This window comes from Rhinoderma darwinii, unplaced genomic scaffold (genome assembly GCF_050947455.1).
Source record: "Rhinoderma darwinii isolate aRhiDar2 unplaced genomic scaffold, aRhiDar2.hap1 Scaffold_502, whole genome shotgun sequence".
In the NCBI taxonomy this organism is placed as follows: Eukaryota; Metazoa; Chordata; class Amphibia; order Anura; family Rhinodermatidae; genus Rhinoderma; species Rhinoderma darwinii.
In genome coordinates this window covers 150,174-167,473 of record NW_027464049.1, presented here as the reverse complement: position 1 = coordinate 167,473, position 17,300 = coordinate 150,174, and the positions used below count along the sequence as shown (strand labels likewise).

Below are 17,300 nucleotides of genomic sequence, written 5' to 3'. Positions count from 1 at the left end.
GCTAACCCCCGGTTTGTCGTCGGGGATTTGGTCTGGTTGTCGTCCAGGAACTTGCGCCTTAAGGTCCCGTCCAGGAAGTTTGCTCCCCGATTTATTGGACCTTATAAGATCATTGAAGTCCTCAACCCTGTATCCTTCCGTCTGGAGCTCCCTCCATCATTTCGCATACATGACGTCTTCCATGCCTCCCTCCTTAAACGCTGCTCCCCGTCCTGGTCCCCCTCGAGGATACCTCCTGTTCCCGTTCTCACCCCTGAGGGGGTGGAATTCGAGGTGGCCAAGATTATGGACAGTAGGATGGTCCAGGGCTCCCTCCAGTACCTGGTCCATTGGAGAGGATACGGGCCGGAGGAGAGGACTTGGGTACCTGCCCGTGATGTTCACGCTGGGGTATTGATCAGGAGGTTCCACCTTCTCTTCCCCACTAAACCGGGTCCCCTTAGTAAGGGTCCGGTGGCCCCTCATAAAAGGGGGAGTACTGTTAGGGATCTGCCAGGTACTTCATCTAGGTATACTCCTGGGATTAATCAATCCACACCTGAGGCCAGACCTGTTCGACTGACACCATCTCCCACCAACCAGGGTGGCAGGCTCAGGAGTGGGAGAGCCTATCGCGGCCTGGTCTGTCGGAGTTAGCTCCGCCCCCTGTCCTTTATTACCTGCCCTGTTCTCTCCCTCAGTGCTTGTAATTCTTTTGGATTCCTGGCCCCACTGCTGCTTGCTCCAGCCTGCTTCTGCCGTGCTTCTGCCTTGCTGCAGTTCTGCTTGACCTGCTTTGCTTTGCCCCTGGCTTGCTTCTGTCTCCTTGCCCGCTTGGGTGTACTCACTTCGTCCTGGTCCTGACTGTCCGTTCGCCGCTCCGTTTCCTCGTGGCGTTCCGTGGCTACTGCCCCTTCCCTTGCATGTTCCCTGTTTGTTTTCCTGTGCACTTAGACAGCGTAGGGACCGCCGCCCAGTTGTACCTCGTCGCCTAGGGCGAGTCGTTGCAAGTAGGCAGGGACAGGGCGGTGGGTAGATTAGGGCTCACTTTCCCTTCACCTCCTTCCGGCCATTACAGTGTGACAGTAAATATATTATTATACATTATAGATATGGGGTTATTTTATGTATATGCAGTAAACCCATTATGTATATTACAGACATATAAAACATGTGAATATGTGGCACCAGTGACAGCCGACATGCTAGAAGATCCACCGTATATATGTAAGTATTATAGAAAATAACAACCTATAGAAATGCTATAATGTGATGTCATCCAGAATGTTCCTATAGAGACACATGAGAGGCTACGGGAACAAATTCCCCAATGTTGTCAATTGGCTGAACATATATTTGTTGATATGATGACCCATACTAAGCTCACATCACAATTTTAACTTTTCGTTCCAGAAAACCTTGGGATCGGCTGCCTGCTGCCAGGGGGACTCTCTGAAGTAATATTTCATCTATATGAGGTATATCCATCTTTAGTTACTATATATAGGGATGGGGATCGTGTAGGTAATGGGTTTCTTTGTATAGTATGAAGATGGCCATATGACTAGTGGTGCCATGTAGTCTAGGGGGGACACGTAAGGGAACAATAGGGAACGGTTTTGGCCTGAAGATAGATTTAAGGTAATTGGTTGAGGTGACTAGGGGTACAGTAAAGTTAATTGGGGATTAGGGGTGGAGCAGTGTTGGGGGATATAAGGCACGGTCACCCTGCCAAGAGCACTTGCCACACATTATTGCCTACAAGAAATTCATTAGCCCAAACCTTTACATGCAATCTAATAGACATTAGGACGCTACTAGTTACTTTCGGGGTGGCAGAGGGCCCCCTGACCTGCTGGGCCCCAATGTAACTGCACAGTTCTCACATATAGTACGTCCGCCCCTGATTTATGTTAGAAAGTCATATGGGAGAAGCCCCCTGACCGGTTAAATACCTAGGCCAAATGGGCAAACATCTTGTAATAGCCACTGATTCCATGTCTTGTAACTGCTGAGGACTTGTACTATATAATATTGTATATTGTAATGTCGTGGTGAAGGAAAGGTACAGGGTTCAGGAGTCATCTCTACTACTTGGTGTCTCAGTGCTGGGCACTTGTGCCATGTATCCCAGACATGTACCCCAAACTTTGCTAGCAGTCAGGGGAGACACTGCTTACCTTACTGTTATCATTACTACAAGTAATAAAAGCAGGCGGCAGGGAGCGGACCTATCCATGCCGCCTGTCACTCTGACGTCCGCAATGTTTACCTGCAGCATTGTAGGGGGAGGGGTGGCAGGACTCCTAATAAAGTGTCTCTGTGTGAATAATTGTATGAACCCCTCAGAAACCCCATAATAGCTACTGTTGTGATATAATAAGAATAAAGCTCATTATAATAACTCACTGATAAGAGACACATTGTAGAAGCATAAAAATGAGATAATATATAATACACCTAAAGCTATAAAATACACTGTTGGGGACTGGTCTCTGTTCTACATGAAAATGTTTCCATTGATTGGGATTTGTCCTAATACTTTGTCTTTCTTACTCCTAGTATTGATTCTGAATGGCCCCATTGAATTGCATAGGTCCGTGTGATGTCCGTTGTTTTAACACACGTAAGGCCTTATTCACACGAACGCGTTTAACGTCCATGATACGTCGCACGGACCTGTGTTAGTCAATGCGGTCGTTCAGACAGTCCGTGATTTTCACGCAGCGTGTGTCCGCTGCGTAAAACTCACGACATGTACTATACTTGGCCGTTTTTCCCGCATCACGCACCCATTGAAGTCAGTGGGTGCGTGAAAATCACGCGCAGCACATGGAAGCACTTCCGTGTGTCGAACGTGACTCGCGCAACAGTAGATAAATAAATGAAGGAAAAAATAAAAGCACGTCCTTCATTTCTTTTTCTAAACATCAAAACCGCGTGTCATAAGGATGGCATATGCGTGAAAATCACGCAGCCACGCACCATTCACTGATGACACACGGAACTGCAAGATGCACACGTTCGTGTGAATAAGGCCTAACACGGATGTGGAATACGCTGGTGTGAATAAGGCCTAAGTTGTATTTTTATACACGTATTATGCTATGTGCTATGTGTGATTTTGGTTGCATACAGTAGAAGTTGCTTGTTGTGTGGAGTATTTTTTTTTTTCAAATACATGGATGATGGCCAAATATTGTAGGGCTTCTGTTTCAGTGTTTTGAGAGCGCACACTTTTGTGGCTGTAGATGTATGTGGTATTTATATATATATATATATAAGCTTTTATCACCTTGATCTATTCATTGTAAATGATATTTTCTCAAAATCGCTGATTGTATGTGAGTTTTAGGCACAAATGTGAATTTTAATGCATTTGTTTTTAAAAATAAATTCCTCTATCCTATATCTGAGGGTATGTTCACACGCACTAATTACGGACGTAATTCGGGCGTTTTTGCCCCGAATTACGTCCGAAAATAGCGCCTCAATAGCGCTGACAAACATCTGCCCATTGAAAGCAATGGGCAGACGTTTGTCTGTTCACACGAGGCGTAATTTACGCGCCGCTGTCAAATGACGGCGCGTAAATAGACGCCCGTGTCAAAGAAGTGACCTGTCACTTCTTTGGCCGTATTTGGAGCCGTTATTCATTGACTTCAATTAATAGCAGCGCCAATTACGTCCGTAATGGACGCGGCGCTCAAGCGCCTGCACATGCCGTTACGGCTGAAATTACGGGGATGTTTTCAGGCTGAAACATCCCCGTAATTTCAGCCGTTACAGACGCCCTCGTGTGAACATACCCTAAGGTGTGATAGTTAAGGTGAACACGGCCGACAGGACCACGTCAAGACAACTGCAATCGTCAGGTTGTCTGCTTCCAGGAAAATAGGAGCTTTGTGGACGCCTCATTTTTCTAGGTGTGTAATCCCTGCATTTTATAGATTGTTACTTTTTTTTTGTACATTTCCTGCTTAAAACCACATTTTTGGTGTTTTCAATTTGTAATTTTATGGAGATAATATATGTACATGTAGACACAGGCACAAGTGGTATGTATGTATGTATGTATGTATGTATGTATGATATATATGTATGAGGGGCATGAGGGGGCCCGTGTCGCCCACCGGCACTGGCCCCCACCATGGCCGGAGGCTCTCCTAGCAGCCGCTATGGCTGCTACAGCGGGACCCCACTGAAGACTACGGCAGAGTTAAACAAAAGACATGTATCCCCTCTCCACAGGACAGGGGATACATGTGTGATCGCTGGCATTGATAGGGAGAACAGGGAACTGAAAGTCCCCTGAAGTTCTCCATCACAAACCTCGGACTTCCGGGGTCTGTGTCGGCAGCTCCGTAGAAATGAATGGAGTGCCGGTCGCGCTTGTGCGCATCCGTGACCAGCGCTCCTTTCATTTTTATTGAGCTGCCGACACAGACGCCGGAAGTCAGAGGTTAGTCATGGAGAACTTCGGGGGACTTTCGGTCCCCCGTTCTCCTTATTGCTGCCAGCGATCACACATGTATCCCCTGTCCTGTGGATAGGGGATGCATGTTATTTGTAAGACACATTGTAGGTCGCATTTTTTGGGGGGGCTGGGGACGCTGTATGGCGTTCCCTACAGGGGGGGCTGTATGCCGTTTCCTACAGGGGGGACTGTATGGCGTCCCCTGCAGGGGGGGACTGTATTGCGTCCCCTGCAGGGGGGGACTGTATGGCGGCCCCTGCAGGGGGGGGCTGTATGGCATTCCCTACAGGGGGGGCTGTATGGCGTTCCCTACAGGCGGGGGCTGTATGGCGTTCCCTACAGGGGGGGCTGTATGGCGTTCCCTACAGGGGGGGCTGTATGGCGTTCCCTACAGGGGGGGCTGTATGGCGTTCCCTACAGGGGGGGCTGTATGGCGTTTCCTACAAGGGGGGCTATATGGCGTTATCTACAGTGGGGGCTGTATGGCGTTCGCGCCATATAGCCCCCTCTGTAGATAACGCCATACAGTCCCCCCTGTAGATAACGCCATACAGCCCCCTCTGTAGATAACGCCATACAGTCCCCCCTGTAGATAACGCCATACAGCCCCCCCTGTAGATAACGCCATACAGTCCCCCCTGTAGATAACGCCATACAGCCCCCCTGTGGATAACGCCATACAGCCCCCCTGTAGATAACGCCATACAGCCCCCCTGTAGATAACGCCATACAGTCCCCCCTGTAGATAACGCCATACAGTACCCCCTGTAGATAACGCCATACAACCCCCTCTGTAGATAACGCCATACAGCCCCCTCTGTAGATATCTACAAAGGGGGCTGTGTGGCGCTACCTACAGGGGTGTTGTATGGCTTTAACTACAGGGGGGCTGTATGGCGTTATCTACAGGGGGGCTGTATGGCGTTATCTACAGGGGGGGCTGTAAAAAAGGCACTATCTACAAGGGGGGGGGGGTTGTGTGACACCCAGGGGAGGGGGGTCACAGTCAAAAGTTTGCTATGGGGCCCAGTCTTTCCTAGTTATGCCCCTGTATGTATGTATGTATGTATGTATGTATGATATATATATATATATATATATATATGTATAATATATATATATATATATATATATATATATGTGTGTGTGTATGTATGATATATATGTGTGTATGTATGTATGAATGTATGTATGTACGATATATATGTGTGTATGTATGTATGTATCTATTTATGATATATATATATATGTGTGTATGTATGATATATATATGTGTATGTATGTATGAATGTATGTATGTACGATATATATATGTGTGTGTGTATGTATGTATGTATGTGTGTATGCATGATATATATATATATATGTATGTATGTATGTATATATGTATGTATGTATGTATGTATGCTGTATGTATGTATATATATATATGTGTATGTATGTATATATGTGTGTATGTATGTATGATATATGTATGTATGTATGTATGTTTGAACGCTGCACATATTGAATTTTTTTTTTGGGATGCCTTGAGCATAAAATTTTCTGCTTTAGGTTACACTGTTGACATAAAGTATAAATTTGTATGCATTTTTTTTAATTAAAAATGACACTTTATACACACAAGGACCGTCATGCAATTTTATGCGGAGTGGCAAATGGACAATGTACCTGGAATCTACTTTCAGAAAATATATAAGTATGGGGGGTGTAGTATGATTTTTTTGTACTTAGTAATATAGGTTTTATTTGTACATGACAAAAGTAAGAGGCAAAATGCCTAAAAAACCCTGGTAGTGAAAGGGTTAAAAAGGTCCAACAGGAAAGACTGGCGCAACCAATCGGAGCTCAGCTTTCATTTCAAAACTGCTCTGAAAAAAACCTGCACTGTGATTGGTTGCTATGGGCAACAAGGACAGTTGATGTGTTTGACAGTCTGTCCGCCATCCATGCAGCGTGATGTATAATCTGTACACAAGACAGGTAACAGAAAGAAGTATCTATATGTAATGTATAGACATGCTTAGCAGATTACGGACATTACAATATTTACACTAAAGATGCAAATGTGATGATGACATTCTACTTTCTTAGAAGCCGATTCTGCCTTCCTTGTAGCCGGATCCCTCTGGGTGGGGGGAAATATTGTGCATGCCATTAGGCTGTGTTCATATGACAGATTTTTCTTATGGAAAAATCCGACGTGGAATTGGTCGAGAAACCGCGGTAGAAAACCACGGCCGACCCTCAGATTTCGGTCGTTGTTTTGTAGTAAAAACTGAGGCGTTTCTGCACACAGATTAGAACCATTTAATGGGGCTAATCTGCCTACGATTACCTGATGTGGAACATGCAACGGAAAACGCGTGACATGTCACTTTTTTTCAGCGAGGCGGTGTACAATTTCACCCGCTTAATATTCTGTCCTGTATAAATGGGTGGTTTCTTATAGACAATGGTGCACTTTTTTCAAGTGTTTTTCACGCCGATTCAGACACAGAAAATGCGTCTGAATCCTCGTGAAAATTCTGCCGTGTGAACAGGGCCTTAGTCCTGGCAAAGAGGAAAATCACATGGAGGCTTGGAGAAAATCAAGACTGAAATACGACAATGACATCTGAATATATAAAGTGAAATAATATCCTTCTAGGGCGACACAGGATAATGATTGTGACAGCGGTGTCTTATATTGTACACGTTCACCTCACATAACCGCCGGCCTCTGCTTCAATGATTCCAGTAAGAGTAGGAGGTTCCCCCGGGGCAAGAATTACCACAGCGGAAAGATGTACAAGACTTGTGAATGTTGTTATTCCCATATCCCATTACACCTGGGTTCTCATGGCTAGGTGTTGTGGCTTTTTTTGTCATAAACTTCCAAATCGGGCAACACACAGACACACACACACACACACACACACACACACACACACACACAGACACACACACAGACACACACACACACACACACACACACACACACACAGACACACACACACACACACACACACAGACACACACACACACACACACATACACACACACACACACACACACACACACACAGACACATACATACACTCACACACACACACACACACACACACACAAACAAACACACACACACACAGACATACACAGACACACAGACACACACACACACACACACACACATACATACATACACACACACAAACAGACACACACACACACACACACAGAGACACACACGGATCTGTATTGCATTATGGGCCTACACTGTTCCTCTAATTTTACACATTCCGTAAGAAGAAAAGAAAATGTGTCATGCTCCACCACACGCCATAGGGAGGATATGGTGTCTCATTAAAACACCGCACGGCGACAGAGGGTGAAATACAGAATTGTAACTTGTCAGATATACAATACATGTTAGAGGCTTTAGTACTTGCTGTAAGAGGTGTAAATAGAAGTCTTCCCAGCACATGATTCATCAAAACTCTACACAGGTTAGGCTCTGTTCACAACACCATTAGAGCCCGAAACCTCACTGACCCATTAGAAGTCAATGGGATCTTTTACACAACGGATCCATCATGATTGTCATAGCTCTGTCAATAAATCCTAGGATTTGTACCAGTCTAAATAAGAGCCAAGGCTTGATATGGAATCAATCATTTCAGTTTGTGAGGGTAAATAATCGTTTTCTAGGAGTCCTAAGCTGCATCCACTCCCCCACACCAGCCAAAATGGCTCCATTACCAATACCAGCAGAGTGCCCCATGAACAGTGCCAGTAGAGTGCCCCATAAACAGTGCCAGTAGAGTGCCCCATAAACAGTGCCAGTAGAGTGCCCCATAAACAGTGCCAGTAGAGTGCCCCATAAACAGTGCCAGTAGAGTGCCCCATAAACAGTGCCAGTAGAGTGCCCCATAAACAGTGCAAGTAGAGTGCCCCATAAACAGTGGCAGTAGAGTGCCCCATAAACAGTGCCAGTAGAGTGCTTCCCTGCGTGCAGCCACAAGCAGGAGCTCAATGATACATGTTTACACAGCTACCATGCGGCCATAGAAATAAATGTGCAGCAAGAGCCCCTGCTCTCAGCCGTCAGGAGACTTTCAGGAGACCTCCTTCTCTGCCGGGAGATTTCTTGTAGACTACTGGACAATCCTGGAGAGTAGGCAAGAATGACGTCTATGTGTTTAGTCAGACACAAACCCAAAGCACATTATTAACCCCTTCCCATCGCTGACATTATTTTTATTCACATTTTTTCCTCCCCACCTTCCAAAAGCCACGGAATTGCTGCAGGAATTTCCGCTTGGACTAGCAGACAATCTGCTATGGAAAAACATTTCCTGCATTTTTTACTGTAGAAAATATTCCGTATTTTGCTGCGTTTTTTTTCCAAGTCTGTGAGATGGTGACATTTCCTCTGAAAAACGCAGGAATTCAGTCCACTTTCCGCAGCAGGAATTTACATACAGCCGGTGAATTTCAGGACTGACATTTTATGCAGCGTGTGGATAACATTCGCTCATTCACACCCACTTTGCTGCTACTGTATTCTGCTGCGTATTATCCGTTCGCAACTCCGAATGGAAAATACGCAGCCATTTTTGTTACATGTGGACAAGCCCTTACAAGGAGAAAATTCATTATTAAAAATAAAATTTGTTTTGTGTTGCCATATTCTGAGACATAACTTTTTAATTTTTCCGTCTATATGAGGGCTTATTTTCTGCAGGCCGAGCTGTCGTTTTAATTTGTACCATTTTGGGGTACATAAGACTTTTTGACCACTTTTTATTACATTATTTTGTGGGATACGAGGTGACTAAAAAACACAGTTATTTTGGGGTTTTCATTTTATATTGTAACAGTTTGGATTTTTACAGGTGTCGCGATTCCAGATATGTTAAAAAAAAAATCCACTGCTTTTGAGCGAAAATGTTTTTATTTTTAATATTCTTTTGGTCTATGTAAAAAAAAAAAAATGAACAGGGAGATGTGCTGCCAACAACGGTAATATTTTCGGCTGCATAAACGTTACAATCAGCCGATGAACGGGCGTTATACCCAGAAAAGGAGTATACAGTTACTCACAAAAGATGAAGAATAAAATCAAAATATACAACCCATCAAACCAAACCAAACAACAATCCCCAGTAGAAGAGTCGAAGCCCTAACATTTAATATAAAAATGGAAGAATCCCCAAAATACTGCAAAGGGGGATATCACTGGCAATATTGTTCACAACCTGTGCAAAGCCATACTATAAGAAAGGCACAAATGATACCTTCTCATTCAGGCCCAAAGGAGATTGGGTGCGTAACTTTATGATCCAACGACATTCAATTTGCTCATGACGTTTGGCTAGATTCCCTCCTCGGGAGCCCAAAGAAAGTTTATCAATTTCAGGAACTTTTAAATCCTGACATCTGCCCTTGTGTTTCTCCCTAAAGTGCTTAGGTATTGGTTTAAATTTGATGAGTTTCTGAGGGTCCAATTTCACTGCTGCCCTCATATCCTTGGCATGTTCCTGTGTGCGTACCCTCAGATCTCGTGTGGTCATACCCACGTATATCAAACCACAAGTGCATGTGGCGCGATATATGACCCCCGTGGTACTGCAATTAATGACGTGCACAATTTTGTGTTCATCACATCCTGATGAATCACAAAATGTGTCTGTCCTAACAATCATGCTACAGATAGAGCAGTGGCCACATGGGAATGAGCCCCACTTAGGGCCCGATGACACACAGGGAGGTACATAATGGCTTCTTACTAACATGTCCTTTAGTGTTCTGCTTCTTTTAGCCACCATCAATGGTCGGTGTGGAAGAACACCCCTAAGATCGGGATCATTCTGCCATTGTGTGTTAGAGTTGGTTACAAATCTGACCAGATTTCCTTTGATCTACGTACCTTTTGTCTCAACAGAATGTCCCGATTAGTACTCCTTGCTCTTTGGTATCCTTTTTCAGCATCTATATTTCTGTAGCCACGTTGTCTTAATCTCTGTTTCAGATTTGAGGTCTGTTCTTTAAAATTCCGATGAGAATTAAATCACTCATTTAGCCCTCAAGAATTGGCCTGTCGGGATGGAACGCACAATATGAGGAGTATAAAACGATGATGCGTGCAATAAAGAATTCACCGCTGTTGCTTTCCGAAAGATGGTCGTGCTTAAATGACCGTTATACAAAACCAAGAAATTTATGTCAAGAAATTCCTACAATTTCTTAGGACTGGAAAACCCCTTTAAAGGGAATGTGTTGCCAGAAAAACATGTTTTTTTTAGTGTGTGGGTGATTAAACATTGTTCAAATTTTTTTTATTTTTTTGCACGAGTCCATGTAATATTATAAATTATTTCTAATTTATAATACTACCCATTTTTGGTCACTAGATGGAGCTGTTCCCAAAATTGCAGCATTGCAACATTGGGTTAAAAGCCCTCGCTCTAGTGAGCTCTCAGCATCCCCCCCTCCTTTATCCTGGCTAGTGCCGGGATAAACGAGGGGTTTGAAAGGTTTAACCTCCTACACTGTGTGTCGCCATTTTTTGAGGTAACCCACAGTGTAGTAGGTTTACATACAGTAGTAAACACACACAAACACTAACATACATTGAAATCTCTTACCTGCTCCTGCCGCCGCGGCTCCCTCCGGCCCGTCCGCTCCCTTTGCTGCCGCTGTTCCATGTGCACAAGTCCGGAAGCCGCGACCGGAAGTAGTAATATTACTGTCCGGCCGCGACTTCCGGTCCACAGGAAAATGGCGCCGGACGGCGCCAATTTCGAATAGGACTGTGTGGGAGCGGCGCATGCGCAGTTCCCACACAGACGCCGTACACGGCAGTCAATGGGACGGGAGCCGTTCGCAGTCCCTATGGGACTGTGGCTGCCGTATTCCATGTCTGTGTGTGTCGTTAATCGACACACACAGAAATGGAACAAAAAATGGCAGCCCCCATAGGGAAGAAAAAGTGTAAAAATAAGAAACAGTAAAACACAAACACACAAATGAAAATAAACGTTTTTATTAAAGCACTAACATCTTTAACATATAAAAAAATTATTTGTGATGACACTGTTCCTTTAAGCTAAAGGGTTTTCCCACTAAGAACATTTATCACCTATCCACTGGATAGGTGATAAATATATGCTCGCTAAGGGCCCCACTACTGGGACCCCCACCGACCATGTACTAACTCCTTATGAAATTTTGTTCGAAAATTACCCAGGTTGCCCATAACACCTACAGACTCAGAACTATATTTGTCACATGACACCCTTGTCCAATATGTGATAAGGCTTCAGAAGAAGTTTTAGGCTTGGTTTACAATGTGTGTTTTTGTTGCGTTTTTAGCATTCTTTTTTTGTTTGGTTTGATGAACTTCCACGTTAGTTTATCTACCAAAACAAAAAAAATTAATGGCAAAAACGCACAGTGTAAACCCAGCCTGAGAGAGTTAAGACTCAGGTGCAGGAGGCTCAACATAAATGTACTGAAGAGAATTATTCCGTTAATCTGTGAAACTTTATAATGATCAATTAGTTTTACATTCTGGTTTATTTACAGTGCTTTGGAGAAGTCTCTTCAAGGTACTGCTGCTGACCATCCTTACTGCCGTGAGGTGTGAAAGAAGAGATACCTGGACCGATTCTTCCTATGTGAAGAAATCTGCACATATTATTTAGACCGACTCATCACCCGTGAGAGAAACCAATTATTACTGGAGACCTGCGAGCAGTTGTAACTTGATCCTCTGTTAGACGGAAAATTCCTTGACCTGGAGGAAAAGATAAGTGGGTCTGAGGATAATATACCGCACATAAGACCCCCAGGTGAGAAGAAGGAGGTTGCTTCATGTAAGCCCACCTCACATAAAACAGCTGCAACAGGTACTGTTCTTTGCTCCCCTACAAGAGGTCAAGAATAATAGCATTAGATTCTACAGTATTTGATGACAGCCAGTCTCCTGAAACTCTGCAATGGCCGACTTCTTCAATCCACTTGGACCTAAACCAGACAAAGGACTATGGAGTTTCATTGCTCGTAGCTCTATACATCATAGTCTATGTATTTCAGCTTTCTGACATCATTCTTTTCTTAAAGCAATCTGACAACAACACTCTTACCAAACAACATAGAATACTCCAACGTGACTTCAGTGAAATACAGGAGTGAATTGTATATTACTGCAAACTAAATCGGAAGTACTGATACCTACGATTATCGACTTTCTGACATAATTCTTCCTTAACCCCTTCCCTCTTTGGCCGCTTTTGACCTTCCTGACAGAGTGTAAAGGATCTGCCAGGTACTACGTCTGTGTATACTCCCGAGATTAATCAGTCGACACCTGAGGCCAGACCTCTTAGACTGACACCGGCTCCCACCAACCAGGGTGGCAGGCTCAGGAGTGGGAGAGCCTATCGCGGCCTGGTCAGTCGGAGTTAGCTCCGCCCCCTGTTCATTTATACCTGCCGTGTTCTCTTCCTCAGTGCTTGTTATTCTTCTTGGATTCCTGGCCCCACTGCTGCCTTGCTCCAGCCTGCTTCTGCCGTGCTTCTGCCTTGCTTCAGTTCCGCTTATCCTGCTTCGCTTTGCCCCTGGCTTGCTTCCTGCTCCGTGCTCTGCGTTTGTATACTCCACTACATCCTGATCCTGACTGGCTCATTCACCGCTCCGTTTCCTCGTGGCGTTCCGTGGCCTACTGCCCCTTCCCTTGCGTGTTCCCTGTTTGTACCCCCTTGCACTTAGACAGCGTAGGGACCGCCGCCAAGTTGTACCCCGTCACCTCGGGCGGGTCGTTGCAAGTAGGCAGGGACAGGGCGGTGGGTAGATTAGGGCTCACTTGTTCCCTTCACCTCCTTCCTGCCATTACATAATAACAAGCCCATACCTAGTCTACTATTTCTCCTACTCTGACGCTATCATGGACCCCCTTGAGACCCTGACCCAGCAGATGCAGGGCCTCTCCCTACAGGTCCAGGCCCTGGCTCAGAGGGTCAACCAGGCTGACGCTGCCTTAGTAGTACCCCTCACCTCACCTCTAGAACCCGACCTCAAGTTACCTGACCGGTTCTCAGGGGACCGTAAGACTTTTCTCTCCTTCCGGGAGAGTTGCAGACTTTATTTCCGCCTAAAACCTCACTCCTCAGGTTCCGAGAACCAGCGGGTGGGTATCATTATATCCCGACTCCAGGAAGGGCCCCAAGAGTGGGCCTTCTCCTTGGCTCCTGACGCCCCTGAACTTTCCTCCGTTGATCGTTTTTTCTCTGCCCTCTGACTCATTTACGACGAGACTGACAGGACTGCCTTAGCCGAGAGTCAGCTGGTGACCTTACGTCAGGGTAGGAGACCTGTTGAGGAATACTGTTCTGATTTTAGAAAGTGGTGCGTAGCTTCTCGGTGGAACGACCCGGCCCTAAGGTGCCAGTTTAGGTTAGGATTATCTGACGCCCTGAAGGATCTGCTGGTTAGCTACCCCTCTTCTGACTCCCTAGACCAGGTTATGGCCCTAGCAGTACGACTTGACCGACGTCTCAGTAAACATCAGCTTGAACGTTTGAATGTGTTCCCCTCTGACTTCCCTGTGATTCCCCCCGAGGTCCCGTCTCCTCGCTCTTCCATGGAGGACTCGGAGGTACCTATGCAACTCGGGGCCTCAATGTTCCCTCGACAACGTAGACAGTTTCGCAGGAAGAATGGTCTCTGCTTCTATTGTGGGGACGACAAGCATCTACTGAACACCTGTCCCAGGCGCAAGAATAAACAGCCGGAAAACTTCCGCGCCTAAGTGATCATCGGGGAGGTCACTTGGGCGCACAGGTATTTCCCGTTAATATGAAACGCAATAAAATTTTGCTTCCCTTTCAGGTCTCGTTTGCTGGCCGGTCTGCCACTGGCAGTGCCTTCGTGGATTCTGGCTCATCTGCTATTATCATGTCTGTGGAATTTGCTATGTCTCTAAAAATGCCTTTTATTGATTTGCCTTATCCTATCCCGGTAGTGGGTATCGACTCCACTCCTCTTGCTAATGGTTATTTTACTCAGCATACTCCTGTTTTTGAACTCCTTGTTAGCTCCATGCATTTGGAGCAGTGCTCTGTACTGGTGATGCAGGGATTATCGTCCGATCTGGTATTAGGTCTTCCCTGGTTGCAGCTGCATAATCCCACGTTTGATTGGAATACTGGGGATCTCACCAAATGGGGTAGTGAATGCCTGATGTCATGTCTTTCGGTTAACTCTATTTCTCCCCGGGAGGAGGTAAACACGCTTCCTGAGTTTGTTCAGGACTTTCGCTGATGTGTTTTCTAAGGAGGCCTCCGAGGTGTTGCCCCCTCATAGAGATTACGATTGCGCCATCGATTTGGTGCCTGGTGCCAAGCTTCCTAAGGGTAGGATATTTAATCTTTCATGTCCTGAACGTGAAGCTATGAGGGAGTATATCCAAGAATGCCTGGCCAAGGGTTTCATTCGCCCCTCGACTTTTCCTGTAGGTGCTGGCTTCTTCTTTGTGGGGAAGAAGGATGGTGGTCTTAGGCCGTGCATTGATTATCGGAACCTGAATAAGGTCACCGTAAGGAACCAGTATCCCCTTCCTTTGATTCCGGATCTTTTTAATCAGGTTCAGGGGGCCCAATGGTTTTCTAAGTTCGATCTACGGGGGGCATATAACCTTATCCGCATCAAAGAGGGGGATGAGTGGAAAACTGCGTTCAACACACCCGAAGGTCATTTCGAATACCTGGTCATGCCCTTTGGGTTGTGTAATGCCCCTGCCGTCTTCCAGAATTTTATTAATGATATTCTGAGAGATTACCTGGGTAATTTTCTTGTAGTGTACCTTGATGACATACTGGTGTTTTCCAAGGACTGGTCCTCCCACGTGGAGCATGTCAGGAAGGTCCTCCAGGTCCTCCGGGAAAATAATCTGTTTGCGAAGACCGAAAAATGTGTGTTTGGGGTACAGGAGATACCATTTTTAGGTCAAATCCTCACTCCTCATGAATTCCGCATGGACCCTGCCAAGGTTCAGGCTGTGGCGGAATGGGTCCAACCTGCCTCCCTGCGCTACAGTGTTTTTTGGGGTTCGCTAACTATTACAGGAGATTTATTGCCAACTTCTCGGTCGTCGCTAAGCCTCTTACGGACCTTACTCGCAAGGGTGCTGATGTCCTCCATTGGCCCCCTGAGGCCGTCCAGGCTTTTGAGACCTTCAAGAAGTGCTTTATCTCGGCCCCAGTGCTGGTTCAGCCCAACCAAAGGGAGCCATTTATTGTGGAGGTTGACGCATCCGAGGTGGGAGTGGGGGCCGTCTTGTCCCAGGGTACCAGCTCCCTCACCCATCTCCGCCCCTGTGCTTACTTCTCTAGGAAGTTTTCGCCCACGGAGAGTAACTATGATATTGGCAACCGCGAACTTTTAGCCATTAAATGGGCTTTTGAAGAGTGGTGTCACTTCCTGCAGGGGGCCAGACACCAGGTAACGGTCCTTACTGACCACAAGAATCTGGTTTTCCTAGAATCTGCCCGGAGGCTTAATCCTAGACAAGCTCGTTGGGCACTATTCTTTACCAGATTTAATTTCTTGGTTACCTATAGGGCTGGGTCCAAAAATATTAAGGCTGATGCACTGTCACGTAGTTTCATGGCCAATCCTCCTCCCGAGAAGGATCCTGCTTGTATTTTACCCCCTGGTATAATCGTTTCTGCCACTGATTCTGATTTAGCTTCTGACATCGCGGCTGATCAAGGTTCAGCTCCCGGGAACCTCCCTTGGGACAAACTGTTTGTCCCCCTGCAATACCGGCTAAGGGTACCGGCTCAGGGAAAACCATGACTCCGCACTATCTGGTCATCCTGGCATCTTGGGTACCAAACACCTCATTACCAGAAACTATTGGTGGCCTGGGTTGCCTAAAGACGTTAGGGCTTACGTCGCCGCTTGTGAGGTTTGTGCTAGGTCCAAGACCCCTAGGTCCCGACCTGCGGGCTTACTACATTCCTTGCCCATTCCCCAGAGACCTTGGACCCATATCTCCATGGATTTTATCACCGATTTGCCTCCATCTCAGGGCAAGTCGGTGTTGTGGGTGGTAGTAGACCGCTTCAGCAAGATGTGCCACTTTGTGCCCCTTAAGAAACTACCTAACGCCAAGACGTTAGCTTCTTTGTTTGTTAAACACATTCTGTGTCTCCATGGGGCCCCAGTCAATATCGTTTCTGACAGAGGGGTACAATTTGTTTCCTTATTTTGGAGAGCTTTTTGTAAAAAGTTGGAGATTGATCTGTCCTTCTCCTCCGCCTTCCATCCCGAAACTAATGGCCAAACGGAAAGGACTAACCAATCCCTGGAACAATATTTAAGGTGTTTCATCTCTGACTGTCAATTTGATTGGGTCTCATTCCTTCCCCTCGCCGAATTTTCCCTGAATAACCGGGTCAGTAAATCGTCAGGGGTCTCCCTGTTTTTCTGTAATTTCGGGTTTAACCCAACGTTCTCCTCCATTTCTCCTGGTTGTTCCAATAATCCCGAGGTAGAGGACGTTCATCGGGAACTGTGCACAGTCTGGGCCCAGGTTCAGAAGAACCTAGAGGTGTCCCAGAGCGTACAAAAGATTCAGGCTGATAGTAGACGTTCTGCTAACCCCCGGTTTGTCGTCGGGGATCTGGTCTGGTTTTCGTCCAGGAACTTGCGCCTTAAGGTCCCGTCCAGGAAGTTTGCTTCCCGATTTATTGGACCTTATAAGGTCATTGAAGTCCTCAACCCTGTATCCTTCCGTCTGGAGCTGCCCCCATCCTTTCGCATACATGACGTCTTCCATGCCTCCCTCCTTAAACGC

At 46.0% G+C, this 17,300-nt stretch overlaps 1 long non-coding RNA gene across 1 annotated transcript; it reads left to right on the top strand.

The window, feature by feature from the left end:
• Nucleotides 1-1,137: 1,137 nt before the first annotated feature.
• Nucleotides 1,138-13,155, top strand: LOC142720725 (uncharacterized). Its single transcript, XR_012873493.1, has 3 exons — nucleotides 1,138-1,206; nucleotides 1,393-1,457; nucleotides 12,026-13,155. It is a non-coding gene; the product is annotated as an uncharacterized LOC142720725 (long non-coding RNA).
• The last annotated feature ends 4,145 nt before the right edge of the window (nucleotides 13,156-17,300 follow it).